The sequence below is a fragment of the Protopterus annectens genome, chromosome 12.part0 (assembly GCF_019279795.1).
Source record: "Protopterus annectens isolate FY-2018-M chromosome 12.part0, PAN1.0, whole genome shotgun sequence".
NCBI classification, from domain to species: domain Eukaryota; kingdom Metazoa; phylum Chordata; order Ceratodontiformes; family Protopteridae; genus Protopterus; species Protopterus annectens.
In genome coordinates, this window is record NC_056746.1 from 389,222,430 (window position 1) to 389,239,929 (window position 17,500).

General features: G+C 40.3%; 1 protein-coding gene across 4 annotated transcripts in view; it reads right to left on the reverse strand.

Annotated features, from left to right (window-relative positions):
* The window catches only part of SLC29A4 (solute carrier family 29 member 4), an 838,710-nt gene that overhangs the window by 299,326 nt on the left and 521,884 nt on the right, over positions 1–17,500 (reverse strand). The gene's annotated exons all lie outside the window — the stretch shown is intronic.

The following is a 17,500-nucleotide window of genomic DNA, read 5'->3' on the forward strand; positions in this document are numbered from 1 at the left end:
CATTGTTTACCAAAGTAGAACACATTATGTTCCAAAACCAATTGCACTAATGCAATCAAAAACTCATAATGCTCCAACAAATATACATCATATTCAGTGAGACAATATTTAACAGCAGTAATACCTCCAAGATGTGGGGTACTGGTGTGTAAAGATTGTACATCTAAAGTACAGAGATATGATTTATGGGAAACCTGTAAATCATTCATTAATCTCAAAAACTCACTTGAGTCTTTCAACCTAGCTCTTATTAAACACAATAGAGGTTTAAATTGACACTCTAAATACATAGAGATGGGTTCAGTTAAAGAGCCCCTACCAGATACTATCGGTCTTCCAGGGAGGGAAACAATAGTTTTATGTATTTTAGGGAGTATATAAAACATCTGGGGCTTAGGATCCTCCACTATTAGTTCTTTAAACAAGGTTTCAGTAATATAACCCTTTCTTTTATACCGTAAAAGCAAATCATCAGTTTTATTCTTAAAATCAGAAGTAGGATCCAATGGCAGTTTGAAATAAAACCTACCATCATCCAATTGTCTCACTGCTTCTTTGGCATACTCAGATGCCGTCCATAAAACAGTAGCTCCCCCTTTATTAGCTTTAACTATTACAACATGCTTATTATTCCTCAACTGTACTAATGCCTGCCTCTCGATCTTAGCTAAGTTGTGCCCATAGTGCTTAAATATGACATTACCTGCAGGTTAAAGGTAGTGCAATGGGTACTATTTTTGCCCATATTTACGCAGAGCTTTTTATGGGATATTTGGAATTCAGTTTGATTTATGACGAAAGGAACCCTTTTAAAAAGGATATGGAGATGGGGTGATGATAAGGGGGGGTTAAAAGTTGACTTTTTTTATCCTAAATTGAGAAGACATTAAGTTGGTAACCTCGCTCTTAGATCTAAAGAAATGTTTCAAATTTAAAGTCCTACAGAAACTTTTAATATCCATACAGACGGGACAAATAATGAGACGGTACATAACCCAAACCTTTACTGAGCACACTTCTTTCACCATCGGTTAAGCTAGATGTAGTCAGACTTACAATAAGATCATCACCATTTTGATTTTCATTCACATTTTTATTAAGTCCCTGAAAGATTTCTCCACTGTATGAATTTTGCTGCTTTCGGTGTTTCCTTCCACCTCTCCTAAAGGGCCATTTTTACTCCTAGATGCAGCACATACATGCACACACCTGAATGAATTGCAGTAAGTAACTTCAGCTGGTTAGAAGTTTTTTTGTGGAAAGGAAATGTCAAGCGATGGTAAAATTGGCCTGTATTTATATTAGGTTATATGTTGTCAATTAGTGTCTTGATAATATTTCATGTTTGAGCGGATAAGTATGTGTGGGTGTGGGTGAGCATGCACATGTGCACGTGTATGCATTTCTATTTATGTAGTACCCTGTTTGTTCATGCTGCTGCTTGTCACAAGCATGTTTTGTTGTGTCCCATAGTGCTTTTCTGTGTTCTGGATTTCCCTCCTTTTTGAATGTTTATGCAACTCTGGAGCTGGAATATTCAGGGGCTGTGGGGAGCTTATGTCCCACATGAGGGGTAGAGGGAGGCAGCTGGGCTCCCTGCACAAATACTTACTTTGATATAATTTACAGGTTTCTGTGGTTTATGTGGAGGCTAATATTATACATGTTAAATCATGTATCTGTATCTGTATGGTCAAAATATTTTTGACATTGTGAGGTCAGTTGTTATTTTCAGTTGACATATCATTTTATAACACAAACACAGCCATCATATAATCAAGAATCCGTATGTACAATCTTTACAAAATGTGATAATATATTTGTAAATAGTAAAAAGGCATAGTGTAATAAAACACATTCTGACATCCATCAGCAACACTCAGCAGTAAATAATTAATGATACTTCATAACATGTTGGTATATGCATGTGTATGTTTATAAGTCTGTTCATAAATTGTTGTTTCTAGACATCTAATTAATGTAACACATTTCATATTTTTGTACAGTTTGGTTGATCTTCCAAGGTATAATCCCAAAAACTTGCATCATATTGCATATTTTAAAACACTTTTTTTCCCTTCAGTGGTTTCACTGGTGGGTCAGCCTAGACAGTTAAAAAATTCTCTGGGATCCCACTGTGTTTAGACCAGTGGTCCCTGAATGCATTTGGGAAACATTAAGTATTCCTTGAAAGTTGCAAGGACTTTGGTACGGCCATCTGATTCTGGACATGTCCATGGGTGACTCATTTTGGCCGGTGTCATGGTGAAGCTTATCATTCATTTTGTGTCATGCCCCTCTGATTTGTCAAGAGACAGCTATGGTCAATCTTCAGTGCACAGGCATTAGAGTGTCAGTGTGCTCATCTGTATGTTGATGGTTTGGTAACAGATCACCCAGCATCACTAGGAATAGGCAGCTCCTAAGAGATTGTCTTATCAAAGTCTTTGTTGGTGTTGTATTTGTGGCTTTTTGTAACTGATATCCAAAGTCTCATTACCAGCAAGGTCATGAAATCAAAATGACTGTTTATTTGCCATACCTTTTAACATCCCTAACCCCCGTAATTAGGTTATATGTCTCACTATCCCAAAAAGCAATAATGTGCAATTTTTAATGTTGTAAATAGTGCAATGATAGAACTGGTAGAGCTACACATGCTATCTTTGTCACTGAATAATGACATTTTCATAAATCATCTTCTTGGTCACATTGAAGGCTTGTTCATAGTCTTTCCTTATTTTTTATTTTTTTATTTATTTATTTATTTTTGTAAACCATTGCTCATTCTCTATACATGCCTCTCAACTATCCAGAATTTTGCATAATATCCATATTTTTTATTTATATTTTGGTCTAATCCTCATGAAATTTGTGGTTTACTGACAAATCATTGAGTACTGAAATCACGGAATAATGATAGACATTTGAGTTTCTGATTTATATACATGAGAAAATACATGTTAATTCAAAATCTGTTATTCTACCAACTTTTCAACATTTATAACAGCAATAGTTAAAATCTATCCCTGATTTTGGGGGTTTATCCACAATTATCTTTGGCTTTGACCAGAACTTTTATGATAAAAGGTTAAGAGATATGTCTCTAAAATGCTTCACAGGCTTATTAGGCACTAACAATAGAATTTTCTTTTTTTCAACCCTAGAAAACCCTATGCTACATCCAGTAACCATTTGATAGTCAAACATTCTGTACAGGAAAATATTAATTTTTTAAATAATTATCATCCTGACTTTGTATTAGCTGATAAAAAGTGTGTTTTTTAAATAAAAGTTTTATGCCCACCATTTTGGAATGTGGTACAAAAAAGACATAATTACACAGTACCATTAAAATTTCTAAATCAATTTCATACCAAAAAGAACTATTGCTTGACTATACTCATCCAAATCTACCATTTTTACTTTTCTTAAGTTCAGAAGTTTGTAAGTTAGTAGATGCCAGTCTTTAAGCTTGTAGATCATTCAAAAACACCAAATCAGATCAAAGCCCCATTCTCCCACCAAGGCATCCAAACTATACTTGGACTGATTCTAACTGTTAAAAGATCTTACCTCATGTGGTACCTTGTTCCATGCAGTGGAAATAAATTGTGTTATGCAGGCACATCTTGTTTTTGTATTGTGCAAATGTATTTTGATCATCATATTTTTTATGTTTGTGTATTCTAGAGTTAATGCAAATTCCTTAATTTAGTGTTGCTCTTAATAACTTATCATTAAAAGCTTTGCATGCAAATAGAAATTTGTCTGTAAGTTGCTTGTATTATAAAGTGAATAGATTCAAATGCTTGGACCTGTCCATATAAGTTTATTATCTCACTGATGCTATGTTGTTGGCAAGTTTCCTTTGGATAGATTCTAAAGTTACTAAATGACCAGCATTATAACTACAGAAAATATTGTCATAACCAATGATAAGTTTGATGTAAGTTTTGTATAAAGAGAGCAAATTATTTTCACCTCTTGCAGTAATGTTTGTCGTGAGAAGTCAAGTTGTTTAGTGGCCTTACTGCATATGGTAATTGCATGTTTATCAAAGAAATACTTATGTGTAATAACATCTAAGTAAAAATATTCTTCCACTTCCTGTAATGGTGTCATATAATGTACTACAAGTGTAGAATGTGGGTTTGTGAAAGAATAATAAATTGCATTCCTTAGAACTAAAGTGTAGTCCAGTATGATTTGTCCAGTCTGTGATTTCTTTAACATAATTCATTTCAGTTAAATCTTGTTTCTTGGTTAATTCAAATCAGTTTTGCAACTGTCAGCATATTAACTGGTCCATCATTTGTTACTAGTAGCTATAACGGCAAAAACTTGATTAAATAAGATAGGCCCCAGGACCAAACCTTGAAAAAAGCAAAAAAAGGCACAAGGTCAACAACAAAACTACCCAGAAACCCTACTGCCACCCTATATCAACAAAACGTTCATCATACTTTTAGAGACTAAAGCACCTTTGATTTTTTGAATAATATCTGTGAAAATGATTCTGTGTAATGAGTAAAGAAACTAAATATGCAATGAATCTCCAGTATACAACCATATTTGCAGTTTTACTCCTGCCACCTCTCGAATTAGCAATATTTTCCTATAAATTGACAGAAGCACTACAAGTGAATAGAGGTACACCTTGATCCAGCAAGAAATAATCAAAATATAAAAAGATGGGCCACATACCAAGTTAGAAAAAGCTAAACACTTTATTAATCCAAGATAAAAACTGGCATAAGCACTTTCATACTCTAAGGCACCTCCACAAATCAGTCATACACTCACAAACAACTAGGTGACATATAAAGATTAAATTCATGTGATACCAAGACACAATGTCTGTGCTAGAGAATAGGTTGTAGCACCTGTTAGAAGAGTGGAATATTTTTTATTGTTTTATGGCTTCCAGATGCTTTAATAGAACTTAGCTAATTGTCTAGTGTGCATTCTAGCACATAGGTGCTAAACCATGGCAGCTACTAGTGATGGCGCATAGTACGAGAGTCAGATGACCAGATGTGTGTGATGTCACTTTGTAAGCCAGAAATAATATTTAGATATTAGTAGGAGATTGCTCTTAGCATTTGTTATTTTGTCTTGGATCTGACAACAACGAGCACTCACTCACATTAACTTCCTTGCTCTCTATTCAATAAGTATGAACAGTAATTATTTAGATTAGTCAGAAAATTATCGTAAGAATAGTTAAGCATTGTTTTTTCTGTAACTGTGTGACTCTTTCCAGCTGTGTTATTTTCAACATTTCAAGTGACTGAAACTCTGGTGTTTACTATAATAGATATTTAGTATTTTTGTGTTTCTTTATTTTTTATTAAACATATTTAAACTTTTCATTGTGGCATCTGTGGTGGTGGTGCTGCATTAGCGTTGTCGCCTCACAGTAAGACGCTGTCCAGTTCGACTCAGTTAGAGCATCTTCTGCGTGGAGACATGCATGAATGGGCATACCTTCACTGAAGGTTGTGCGTCAGGGTTGACAACTCGGTACGTAAAAATCAACTGCCAATCATTAGCGGACCGGAGTTCCGCTGTGGCGACCCCCTAACCGGGAAAAGACAAAAGTCACAACAACATTGTGGCTTGTCCTTTTTAGAAAATATTTAAGTTTTGAGAATATTTGCACATATTTATTGGTGATAACTCTGGCCATTCCTAAAAGCCTTGCTGTTTGGCCAACATTACCATTTGTATTAATATTAACTTCACTCAGTAAAACTGGATACCCTTTTAAAAGCCTTATAGTAACTGACTGGTGGCAGTGAAACTACCTTATAGTCTGGAGAGAAGGGGGAATAGCTAGTAAATCTGTATCAGCCTTTCTCAGGTGTTTGTGTGTGTGTGTGTGTGTGTGTGTGTGTGTGTGTGTGTGTGTGTGTGTGCATGCGCGTGTGCGTGCTTGTATGCATGTGAAAATTAAATCTCAAAGAGTGTGTATGTCAGCTACAGGGAGCAGGGACACAAAGCACTGGTTTTACAGAGATGGTGCTGAACACAGCTATGCCAATGGACAGCTTTACTGGGCACCTGTGGGAAGACAGATACAGAGAAATCCAGACTCAAGGCTAACTGTGTTCCTTGAGTACTCTTAAGGGAAACTGTGCTTCATGCAGAGTGGTCTGCATCTGGAAATACTGACTGCATCCATTTGTACTATAAGTGAATGTCCCTCTCCAGTGTCAGTGGTGAGGACTGAGGCTCCATGATTACTGGCCCAGACTGGGGATGTCACAACTGGTTTCAAACTACAATGGTCATGCAGGCCAGAAAGCTTGGTTAATTTAATTTCCAATGCACACATATTCTTTTTCAGGGATATTATTAATATCATCACCTCTCAAGACAACATTAAGTGTTTGAACAATTATCCATTACATGTTAAACTAATTTATTATTTCATTGTTTTATTTTTTTTATGTCATATAAATGTCCACTTAAACTGGCTTTCAAAAATCTCTTGGCCTTGTTTACATTAAAGCTAAAACATTTGGCACAAACAGCTACACAAATCAAATCCTAACTATTACAATGAATTGCAATACTTAAAAAACATCCATTGGGTATATTAAGTCATCTACCATCATTATTAAAGTACAGTACTTACGATTATTACAAGTAAAAGGGCCAAGTTTCATAGTTCTCATCTTCTTAAAAGTGCCTTGATTCAGACAACATAATTACTTTTTTAAACAAGGTCTGTTTTTAAAGGCATGCAGTGATGTGTCACCTCCAATATTCTTACTATAAGCTCACAGTAAGAACAGACCATTCTTTTTTAATTATTTCACACACAGTTCTTACATCTCTGGAATATCTTATTGAAATTCAATTTTTCCTATTATAAGTAGTTCTGCTACACTCTCTGATTTCAGCCTGTGATGGAAGAACAGTTTACATTACTCATTCTAAGTGTAAAGTACTGTTGGGTAAGTTGAACTTAACTTAACGGTAGATGTTCAGACGATCACTGCAGCAGTAGCCTTAGCGATATGGGTTATATCCTGCCAAACATATATATATATATGCCAGTCAGCTTCCAAAGCTATAGGGCACCTTCCACATGTCCAGTCAAGCAGCTGAAGCTGAACTGACTAAACGATAAGAAGGGGTGCAAAGCCCCCCCAGAGCTTCCCTGCCAGCAGTGCAAGGGATGCTGAGTCCTGAGAGGACAAGGCTAGGAATAACAAAATATAATATCCACACCCTGGCATGAAAAATGCACCAAAAAAAAAACAAGGGGGATGGAGGGAATGAGCAGCTACTGCAGCAGTCATCATTTGAACATCTACTGTTATGGTAAGTTCAGCTTACACAACTGCACTATGTTCTTCATATTGCTCACTGCTGCAGTAGCCTTAGCTATATAGGTAGATTATCATAGCTAACTACATTTGAAAGGTGGAAGGTGAAGGGTCCAGGAGGCCCTGGAGAATGGTTCTAGTAAAGCAAGATCTAGACCTAGAGAAGGAATATATCTTATCCTGCTTTGTAAAGGTATATACAGAGAACCAAATAGCAGTTTCTAGAACACTTTTATAATCCAACCCTTCCCAAAAATTATAGACAACCATTTGGAAATAGTCTCTTTTGACAATGGTTGTCCCTTATTCTTACCTTATAAGGAATGGACAATTGATATGAGGACCTGAAAATGTAGTTCTGTCAAGACAGTACCTGAGTTGTCTGTGGACATCCAAGGTATGGAGTCTCCTTTCTCCCTCATTTGTAGGTTCAGGAAAGAAAATGGGAGAGATGGATAGTCTGACTTAAAATAAACTTGCACACCACCTTAGGCATAAAAGGATTAGTTCTCCGAGAAACTCTGTCTTTGTGGAAATGTGAGATAGGATTCACTCACCATAAGAGCTTGCAACTGAGACACCCTTCATGCAGAGTTCAAAGCAATCAATAAATCTGTTTTCCATGTTAAGAACCTAAAGTCAGTCAGATTAGCTGGTTCAAACAGAGCAAGTGTTAGTTTCTATAACACAGAATTAAGATCCAAAGGAGGGTCACCATTTTACTTTGAGGCATCTTATGTAAAAACTCCTTTCAAGAATATTTTGACATGCGACTGCCTTGAAAAAGGAGGATCCATTGGCAGACATGCTGAAATGCCCTGTAAATAAACCCTGATAGAGAGATAGGAAAGGCCACAGGATAGTAACTCACACAAATATTGTATAATCAGAGAACAAATAGCCCTGAATGGGTGTTGGTTATGTTGTTGGCATCAACTAGAAAATATCTTCCATTTGCTAATATATGCTTTTCTAGAAGCAGTCTTTCTTGCCTCCATTAGTACCTGATGCACATCCTCAGTAAATAGGGCCTAAAAGGAAGATCCTATAAACCAGGCAGTCAACTGAAGATGATTGATGTCAGGATGTATCAAACATCCCTGACTTGTGTAAGCAGATTCATTCTGTGAGGAAGCTTGTGGTAATTGCCCCTGGCTATTTCCAAAAGAAAGGAGAACCACGGTTGCCTGTGCCAGAAGGGAGTCACCACAGTGATTTTGGGGGATTCCTTCTGAATCTTCAGAGTACCATGGATATTAGTGGAAAGGATGAATGACATACAGGAACGTTTCTGTCCAAAGAAAAGAAAATGCATCTGTCTTCCAGGCATTGTTGCATGCCATGCAAGAACAGAATTTTGCCAGCTGATTGTTCAGAGAGGCAGGAAAGAGGTCTACTTGAGGAACTCCTACAGACGCATCACATCTTAAAAGATCCCCAGATCTAGTTTCCATTTGTGAGGGTCTGCCGAAGTCCTGCTCAGATTGTCTGCCACAATTTTGCTCTGACAGAATACAGGATGTCTGTAGAGTGAGAGGGTGCTTGAAGCTATATCCAAAGCTAACATGACTAGTCTGCAGAGTGAGTATGACTTGGTCCCCTCTTGCTTGTTGATGCACCACATCACTGTGGTATTCTCTTTAACAACTAGAAGAGGTCCCAGGAACCAAAGATGGTTCAGAGAATTGAATGATTTCATCAGGCAAACATCTCCTTGATATTTATGAGCTTGCATCAGTCCTTGGTGTCCCACATGCCTTGCACTTTTCTCTCTCCTGAAACTGTTCTCTAAACAAAGTCCACAGCATCTGTAGTGAGTGACTGCTTTCTAGCAAGGAGGGAGAAAGGGATACTTTAAACTCAAGAAATACTTCAAAACTCATTGATTATGTCCTTGCACTAACCCCAACTAGTTTGCGTCTTTCGGCTTTTCCTGGTTAGGGGTCGCCACAGCGGAACTCCCGTCCGCTAATGATTGGTAGTTGATTTTTACGTGACGAGTTACCAGCCTTGACGCACAATGTTCAATGAAGGTACGCCCATTCACGCATGTCTCCACGCAGAAGACGCTCTAGCTGAGAATCGAACCGGACAGCGTCTTACTGTGAGGCGACAACATTACCACAGCACCACCACTGCGGTTGATGTCTCTATTTCTTAGGTGCCTTATCTTCAACTACTTCTAACTTTTTTCTACCACTCCATTTCAGGAAGGGTCAGTTGTATAACTGCTGCTCAATGTGTCTTAAACCTGAATATAATGTTATGTATATATAACTTTGAAAATAATGTTATGTTTTCTAAAGTGTTTTATAATAAGTTAGTACTATATGTGCTAAATGCTGGTATTGCTTATGAGTGTAATCTGCTTGAAACTAGCATTTACTAAATGTTCAATGTGTATTATTATCTTGGAGCCTTTCTCCCCGGGCCTCCACTGAAAATGGACATATATCCAGTTGGACTATCCCGGTCAACAAATGTAAAATGAAATAAAAGGATATCTGTCATCTCCACCAAGTTATTTCTCGTCTGACAAACCCTAGAACTGGGATCTGAAAAGATAAAGGGTGTTGATGCTGGGACCAATGAAATTTCAGATACAACTGTATGCCTCTCTCATGAGAAGTCTTGCCAGGGGTATCATGAGTATCATAGATGCCATAACACTCAAAATCTTGAGTGAAAGGACTTGCAGTCACTGAAGTCTGAATGAAACAACTTAGACATAGCTCTAAATTGGGTCTATATCACTTTGACGAAACAGCAGACGTTTGAACACCATATGTTCGAACTTCTAACCTTGAAGTGCAAAATCATCGAAGGCATAGAACAGCGATTTTTTTCCCAGGGAAAAATATCGCTGTTCTTAGAAACACACACAACACAAGCACACCAAAAAAACAGCAATCCACACACATATACTTAAAATCTTACATCTAACCCTACACTAAACTGTACATACACTACTATCTATCCATTTACCTTAACCCTAACCTTAAGGTCCATCACTATCACACACTCACCTGACCTGTGCCTTAACCCTAACTCACCTATCCCTCCCTAACCCTAAAGTCTGTCACTATCGCACACCCACCTCACCCGTGCCCTAACCCTAACTCACCTAACCCGTGCCCTAACCCTAACGTCTGCACAATCGCACACTTACCTGAACCCAACCCATAACTTTCCACCACAATACTGAAAATAGTGAAGCCACAGAAATAGCCAACTGATTTATTTCCCTAGGAAAAAATCTGGTGTTCTGCAGCTTCAATATTTTCAGCATTCGCTGTTTTGGGTTCAATATTAGAACATTTGATGTTTTCAAACTTCGATGTTCTAATATAGACCCTCTAAATTAAGGTCCTTTTTTCTGTGGAAGAAAAGCTCTTTGAACTGAGATGTCTAGCTGACATCCTAATAACACAATTCCACGTGAGGGAGTCAAGAAAGACTTTTGAATGTTGTCTTGGAATCCCATCTTGTGCAAGAGATCTCTCACCCAAGAGACAGATTCCTGACAGTTTGAAAAAGACAAACATGAGCAAGTTGTCTAAATGCGGAAAAATGTGGATACTCTGTAGCCTGCAATGAGCTATAACTGGAGCGAGATGCTTTGTGAACACTCTTGTTGCAGTGGATGGTATAAAGGGTAAGGCAGAGAACTGATAAGTGATCTAGACACACACAAAACTTTATGAAACGTCTGAAGTCTGGATGAAAAGGAATGTGATGACAAGCATCAAGTCTAGCCTTACAGGAAACTTGAAGGAGGAAGAAGAGGCAACACGCTGTGAAGTGACATCATTTTTAATGTGGGCCCTATCACAAACAGGTTTAGGAAAGAAAGATCCAGAACTGGTCTCCAAGCATTCTCTTTCTTTGAGACTAGGAACATCCTTGAATAAAACCCCTTCCTCACCTGGGAATAAGGAACTGGTTCTATCATTCCTTGGGACAGCATGTGATGAAGAACAGGAGGAAACAAAACAATCTGATCTGCGGGATGAAGAATTGCCCCCTAGAAAGGAGGAATTTCATCCCACTGCCATCTGTAACCCTGATGAATGATTTTCAGGATTCATTTGTCTGAAATAATCTGTTGCCAAATTAAAAAAAGGAAATTCAGGCTTTCTAGAACAGAAGGAGGGCCCAGGGTGGAAGGGGGTCACAATGTCTATTGAATAGTCATTCAGACTTGTTGGCATGTCCTTGGTTTTTGGAGGTTTGAGGCTTCTTTTTAGAACCCCCTTGCCACTTCTTAAATATCTGTTTACCTGAATTTTGTTGAAACTGTTTATTCTGTTTTTTGCCAAAACTGGATGTGGAAAAAGAAAATCCCTTGGACAATTTGGAAAAGGAAAACTGAAACATATTAAAAGATACCCTGGATCAGCTTGCTCCTTTCATCACATTTTTTGATCACCTCTGCAGCAGAAGGGCTAAACACTAAATCTCCATCCAAGGGAGAATTTCAAATCTCATCTTTAACATCATCTGGAAGGTTCTGACAATGCAGCCAAACAGACCTTCTTGAAACAGTAAAGAAAGTTATTTAAAGCAGATTTTTCTTCACAAGAAGAAACGGCAGATAAAACATTCCGCATACTTTTACAATATTTCAGAATAAACTTAAACATATGAGTTTAAAATTCTGAAATTCAAAGTTGCAAAAGTATACAGTTTCCCCATACCTATCAATAACTTTCAAATCATTATTATCAGTATGTGTACCAGGTACTAATTGGTCTCAATTCAGTCCGTCCTTTCTAGACCTGGCAGCATTATGCCAGTTACACAATTAAGCTATATGACGATATGATTACATTTTACCACATCGCCGATTCACTAAATCAGCATAAACTGCACTGACCACAGATGGTATAAAACTCAACTGAAAAAAAAAAGCAATGTTTTATGCAAGGAGACATGTCCCTCTGCATCCTCCTCAACTGTTGCCAATTATATATACCAATTCCAACATTGCAAAATGGTGGTGAAAGGGCAAAATCTCACTCCCCACTGTGTAGCGATCCTACAAAACAAACAACAGCATGCTCTGATGAAAGTACAGTTGTGTACAATTACCATAAATGCAGACGTTTGAGTGTATTCACTGCTGCAGTCATCACATTTGGGTTATCCCTGTCAGGGTAGCCCTCAGCCAGCCCCAATACCAAAGGCTTAGTATTTCTGCGTCAGTTGCTGTCGCTTCAGGACTAACGTCAGGTCGTCAGTAGTATAAAATAAGGCAGCCGACGCCATTACATCAGTTTTTCCTGCCCAAGTGAGAGCCAGGTTATGGTATAAGAACCTCACCAGTAGAAAGTAAATACCAAAATGTCCCTTGTAAGGAGAGAGAGAGAGAAGAGGGGGTGGAGGGAGGGAAACCAGGACTGCAACAGTGAATACACTCAAACATCTACATTTATGCTAAGTGTACACAACTGTACTATGTTCTTCGTATTTCACTGTTGCAGTCATCACATTTGGGTTGATTCCCAAAGCTGAAGAAAAGGGTGGAGGCAGTCAAGGAGACTAGGGGCTGGCTATGATGCCCTGCAAGACTGCAGTAGCAAAACCTGCCTGGATTTGGAGAAGATAAGCAGGTGGTAATGTTTGGTGAAAGTGTGAACAGATGTCCAGGTGGCAGCCTCCAGGATGCCCCTGGTGGAGACTTCTCTGAGGAAAGCTGCAGAGGTGGAGGCTGCTCTGATGGAGTGAGTCCTGACCCCCTTAGGAAGAGGCTTTCCATGTTGCTTGTAACATAAATGGATGCAGTGTGCTATCCATTTAGAAATTGTTTGTTTGGAGATGGCTTTGCACTCTGCCCCTGCAGCAAAGCTAACCAGCAATTGCTCAGACTTTCTGAATGATTTAGTCCTATCTAGATAGAATCTGCACTGTCTGTGCACATCTAGAGAGTGCAGGATCCTTTCCTCATTGTTCTGTGGGTTAGGGAAAAGGTGGGCAAATGAATGGATTGGTTGAGAGCCACACTGGACACCACTTTAGGCATGAAGGATGGGTAAGTCCTGAGGGAAACCCTGTTAGCATGGAAGATGATGAAGGGCTCCACAGCCATGAGTGCTTGTAGCTCGGAGACCCTTCTGGCTGAAGTGACAGCCAGAAGAAAAACTGTCTTCCAGGTGAGAAATTTTAACTCTGCTGAAGATACTGGTTCAAAGGGGGGGGCAGGGTGAGCTTTACCAACACAAAGTTAAGGTCCCAAGCTGGGGTAGGTGCTCTTCTGGGTGTCCTCAAGTTGCTAGCCCCTCTTAGGAATTGTTTGATCAGAGGGTGTGAGAAAAGGGGCTGCTCAGTGGGGAAATAAGCATAGATAGCAGAGGCATGAATTTTAATAGAGGAAAAACAGAGACCACTGTGTAGCAGGTCAGCTAGGTAATCCAGGATGAGAGGGAGGGAAGGCTGTGCTGTGCTGGCTCCCTTAGCCTGAATCCAGATGCAGAACCTTTTCCATTTGTCAGCATAAGACTTTCTAGCGCTAGGTCATCTGGCCTCACGTATAACATCTAGAACCTGTTTACTGAGGTTGGCAGATTGATTAGTGGTTAGGGAATAAGCCAAGCTGCCAAATTGTGGGTCTGCAATTGGGGATGCATGAATTCTCCTTCCTTCTGGGTCAGGAGGGTTGGGGTCTGAGTGAGATGCCATGGTGGTAGTGAGGACAGGCTTCTCAGCAGTGGGTACCAGTGCTGGTGAGGGCAGTCTGGAGCAATAAGAATTGTCCTTGGTTTTTCCTCCCTTATTTTGAGCAGTACCCTGGTGATGAGAGGTAGTGAAGGAAAGGAATAGACCGATATATTGATCCAGGGGAAGGACAGGGCATCCACTTTCCAAGCCATGCAATGATTCTCCCTAGTGCAGAACTTGCTGAGCTGATGGTTGGTGTGGAAGGCAAAGAGGTCGACCTTCGGCATGCCTCATTTCTGAATTATTAGGGTGAAGGTTCTTTTGTCTAGCTGTCACTCATGTGGGTCCAGAATATTTCTGCTTAAGTGATCTGCCAGACTGTTTAGAGAACCTGGCAGGAATTGTGCTAACAGGTGTAGTTGTATGGCAGAGGCTGTGTGCCAAAGGGTCCTGGCCAGTCTGCTTGGAGGGTAGGAGTGAGTCCCTCCCTGCTTGTTGATATACCACATCATAGTGGTGTTGTCTGTTTTGATCAGAAGAGCTCCTGGGGAGACAAGGGGCCTGAAAACTGTCAATGCATGCTGGACAGCTAACATCTCTTTTTGGATGATGTGCAGATGGATTTGCTGTGGGCTCCATTGGCCCTGTATGCACCTGCCACCCAGGTGTGCACACCAGGCATACTCTGATGCATCTGTGGTGAGGGTCTGGGCAGCAGGGGGTGGTGAGAAAGGTTTTCCCTTGTTGTGGGAGCATGCTGCAGCCCACCAAAGAAAAATCTTTCCTGCAGTAAGGTATCATGGAGTTTCCAGGTCTTGAGAGTGTTGACACCAAAGGCTTTTTAGGTACCATTGTAGTTTCCTCATATGCAGTTTTGCATATGGAATGAGTAGAATGCAAGAAGCCATGAACCCTAGAGCTTGCAGGATTTTCCTTGCGGATAACTGGGGTCTGGTGGCTAGTTGAGAGATGTAGGCTGTCAGGTAAGTTTGCTTTTCTGGTGTAAGGAATGCCATCTGGGATGCTGTGTCAAGGCTTGCTCCCATGAATATAATCCTTTGGGTGGGTACTAGTTTGGATTTATTTTCATTGATAGCATACCCTAGGGAGGTCAGTAGGGACTTTACAAAGGCCAGGTGCTTGAGCAGCTTTTCCTGACTGTCTGCCTGAATTAGGCAGTTGTCTAAATATGGGTAAATTTGGATATTCCTTTGTCTGCAAAAGGCAATGGCCAGAGACAGACATTTTTTTGAAAACTCTGGGAGCAGTAAGTAAGCCAAAGGGTAGTGCAGAGAACTGATAGTGCAGAGATTCTGCCCTGAAACATAGGTATTTCCTGCATGATTCCCTGATAGGAATGTGGTGGTAGGCCTTTTTTAGGTCTAGGGTGGCTAGCCAGGCATCCTTGGAGAGCATGGGTAGCTGTTGTTGGAGGGTGACCATTTTGAATTTTGGCATCACCAGGAAGGTGTTTAAAATGGATAGATCGAGAATGGGGTGCCAGGTGCCTTCTTTTCTGGGTACCTGAAAAAGTCGTGAGTAGAAACCTTGGCCTTTCTGTTCTGCAGGAATGTGCTCTATTGCCCTCAAAGAGAGCAGGGAAAGAACTTGCTTTTGCACCTCTACCCACTAGTTTGGAGGTAGATTTGGGAACCCTTCTGGGGTTGGAAGAGTGTGGAAAGAAAATTTGTATCCCTGGGACACTATGTTGAAGACCCAGTGGTTGCTGGTAATGGTGGCCCAGGTGCTTGCGTGAAAGGATAGTTTTCCTCCTAGGAGTAAGTGAAGGTGGGCAGAGGGAGGGGTGGAGGAGAGTCATTGTGAGTTCTTACCATGAAAGGTTGGCTTAGAACTCCCTGTTTTTGAACTGGAGGAATTCCACTGTTTTGATTGCTGCATTCCCTGTGGCTGCTGTCTGGGGGCTCTGTTTCCATGGGGTCTGGGCTGAACTGACCTGTTGGGAGCAGGAAAGGACCAGTACTTGGAGGGGCAATGCCTACTGAACCTGGGTGGCTGGACCTGTAAGAAAGCCTTAACTGTCTGCATAGATTTAGCTTTTTCTTCCATCTTTTTTAAGACATCTTCTGTCTTAGTGCCAAATAAGTTGTCTTTGTGCAAGGGTGCATCCAACAATTTAGATTTAACATGGTCTGGCAAGGACTGTTACTTAAGCCATGCATGCCTTCTAAGGACATAACCGGTGACTGCTGCCCTGTAAGAAGCTTCTAGGACATCAAAACCATAGTGTAAGGTGTGCTTAGTTACTTGACTTGCAGAATGCATTAAGTTTTGTAACTCTTTAGATTCTGCACAAGCAGGAAAGGAAGACACTTTTTGTCTGAGGAGTTCCATGGTATGTTGCTTAAATTTTAGCATATGGAATGGCAATTTAGTGCTGTAATAGCAAGTGTAGCAGAGGTGTGTACTTTTTTACCCCATCTGTCTAGTGCTCGGAAATCCCTATCTGAGGGGGTGGGATTCTTAGCAGAGGTTACTTTTATACCTTTAGACCCTTGAGAAATTACCTCAGAGTCAGCAGTTGGATTTTTGAAAAGAAATTTGTGTGAGTTAGGGACTCTGTAATACCTGTCAGGTTTTCTGGGTACAGGAGGTAAGGTGTTAGAAGTCAAACTGGATTCCAGGAAAACATCATCCACAACATCCAGGACTGGGGGAATGGCCAGGGCTCTGTGCTGTGGAAGATCTAAGAATTCCCTGAGTCTCTTTTTAGACTGAGGGTAGTCCTGACATTCCTATTGGAAATGCTCCCTTAAGGTATGAAGGGTTTCCCCAAAGAAAAAGTCCTCGGGTGGAGAGGCTGAGTGAATGGAATCTTCTGCATCAGAATCCTCATAAGCAAAAAGGGGTTGCATGTCTTCATATTCAGATGCATCAGAGTCATCAGACTCCTGTTCAGACAAAACTACTGGGGACAGATCTATTTTTCTTTTGGAAGGGGAAGCTTGGCTTCCCCTGATAAGCATGATAAGGTCTTCCACCATTTTAAGCATTTGAGACTGAGGCAAGGAAGCAGGTGCCTGAGAGTGGGTCATCGGTTTCTTGAGTGTGGTTTGTACAATGGGCCTTAGAAACTCGGTTGTTTTTGAAAGAACAGCAGATGTGAAAGAAGTCGCAGGTCTGGGTCGAGAATCGGTAGTGTGAAGTACTTCCTCGGAAGCCGGTGCCTGCTCAGCGGCTCTGGACCCATCCAAAGGAGAGACAACCGCAGGATCCTTAGTTGAAGAAAAGTTTTGCGGCATACAGGACTCTGAAAGGCTCTTTGTAATGGCCTGCGAATCCACAGACCTGGGCATCAGGGACTGGAAAGCGCCTCACTGAGGACCGGAGAACTGATGACTAGCTTAACGCAAGCTTCGTTGGCAGGCTTGGACATGTGCAGTCTGTCTCTGTCTTTATCCTTACATTTTTTCAAAAGATTTGCTGTCAGATGGCTTACCAAAGCCATATCGGAATTCGAGGACCGTAAGCGAAAATATCTAGCT